This window comes from Limulus polyphemus, unplaced genomic scaffold (assembly GCF_000517525.1).
Source record: "Limulus polyphemus unplaced genomic scaffold, Limulus_polyphemus-2.1.2 Scaffold9943, whole genome shotgun sequence".
NCBI classification, from domain to species: domain Eukaryota; kingdom Metazoa; phylum Arthropoda; class Merostomata; order Xiphosura; family Limulidae; genus Limulus; species Limulus polyphemus.
This window is the reverse complement of record NW_013675553.1, coordinates 20,632-22,697: the sequence shown is the minus strand read 5'-3', so window position 1 is coordinate 22,697 and position 2,066 is coordinate 20,632. Positions and strand designations below refer to the sequence as shown.

At 33.9% G+C, this 2,066-nt stretch overlaps 1 long non-coding RNA gene across 1 annotated transcript in view; it reads left to right on the top strand.

Annotated features, from left to right (window-relative positions):
* Window positions 1–786: 786 nt before the first annotated feature.
* Window positions 787–2,066, top strand: part of LOC111083521 — a 21,158-nt gene continuing 19,878 nt past the window's right edge. Inside the window, exon 1 of the long non-coding RNA XR_002609089.1 lies at window positions 787–979. This is a non-coding gene — a long non-coding RNA (uncharacterized LOC111083521). The remainder of the gene's footprint in view (window positions 980–2,066) is intronic.

The following is a 2,066-nucleotide window of genomic DNA, read 5'->3' as shown; positions in this document are numbered from 1 at the left end:
CAATATATAAATAGAAACGTTTTCCAAAGACCGTCTACGACAATTGTCTCACTCTCATGTTGAGGCCTATTTTAATATATATAAATAGAAACGTTTTCCAAAGACCGTCTACGACAATTGTCTCACTCTCATGTTGAGGCCTATTTCAATATATAAATAGAAACGTTTTCCAAAGACCGTCTACGACAATTGTCTCACTCTCATGTTGAGGCCTATTTCAATATATAAATATAAACGTTTTCCAGACCGTCTACGACAATTGTCTCCCTCTCATGTTGAGGCCTATTTCAATATATAAATATAAACGTTTTCCAAAGACCGTCTACGACAATTGTCTCCCTCTCATGTTGAGGCCTATTTCAATATATAAATGGAAAAGTTTTCCAAAGACCGTCTACGACAATTGTCTCACTCTCATGTTGAGGCCTATTTCAATATATAAATGGAAAAGTTTTCCAAAGATCGTCTTGTTTGAGATACTTATGCTACCTTAACGTTCACTCATAGAATAACTTTGTTTTCTTTACAAAATTATATTCTTAAACATCTTATATCTTGAGACTTAAATATCTTAAAAGTGTTGTCTTATTTTTCCGATTTAATAAATAACCAGAGATAATTGTTTTTTTTCTTAAATTTGTGATTTCCGTTACAGTTAATTGAGTCGAAAGTCTGTATTTTCATTCCGTTTTGTAGTTCTAAAAACGAAATCTTGAAACGTATTTATTTGAAATGAAAAACAAAGCCATGGTAATTTTAGCCACATTTTGTCCTATCTCTAGAGGGTTCGCTGTCCGTAGAAGAAGGAAAATCGCCATCATTTCAACAGAGCACCAACAGCACGTGGGAGGGACGTGTCGAACAAAAACTGTTCCAGAACGTTAGCAGTACTCAAGCCATCCTTTTTGCTTTTAGTCTTGCAACTGTTGTTACCTTAGTTACCATTGGGACCGTGTTTGTTCTGAGACGGCGTAGGCGGGTAAGGTTGCATAGCAAATAGAAAGTTTTGTTATTAACGATAAATTACAAGACATAAGTTTGTTAGTGTTTATATCGTGTATAACACAAACAACGTCCTTCCACGAAAGTCAAAGGTTAACAAATCATATTGAGGTATGTTCAACTTCCCACGTCTAGACGTTCAAAAGCCATTTGTCTTCTAAACCAGTGATAGGTTGTATAACTGACATTATCAACTGACTTGAAAGACAGGGTCATTCATTAAACTAACAATATTAAGATCTGCAACAAAGAAAACAAACCGTAGGAGTCTACGGATAGAACCACGATCTCAGTTTATGTCGAAAGAATAAAAACGTGACGGTGAACTGTAAAAATAAAGACTAACAAACGTATTTCCGAAACTGAAAGTATATGTACAGAATATCTGATGTGATTTATTCTATTCTGTTACTAGCTAACCTGTGGTGTTTATTTATAGAAATTTAAATCAGTAAGTTAGCTTTTTGAATCCATCATGGTAGAACGAGGTAAAGATTGAAAATAATGGTATTTCTACCTGAGGACATTAGATATTTATTGGTTAATTTCATTCTTTGATTCACTACTCCTGCTGCAACAGACCAGTTTCGCCGAATTCACGGTTCATCGATGCTGTCAGGAAGAGCGAAACAAACAAAAATATGGACCTCACGTAGTGGTGGAATATAAACAGTTTGTTTGGTTTAAAATTTACAGACCATTAGACATGTTAGTAACATTTACAGACCATTAGACATGTTAGTAAGATCTGGTCTGTAAATGTTACTAACATGTCTAATGGTCTGTAAATGTTACTAACATGTCTAATGGTCTGTAGATCTTACTAACATATCTAATGGTCTGTAAATCTTACTAACATGTCTAATGGTCTGTAAATGTTACTAACATATCTAATGGTCTGTAAATGTTACTAACATGTCTAATGGTCTGTAAATCTTACTAACATGTCTAATGGTCTGTAAATGTTACTAACATGTCTAATTGTCTGTAAATCTTACTAAAATGTCTAATTGTAGATCTTACTAACATATCTAATGGTCTGTACAGACCATTAGACATGTTAG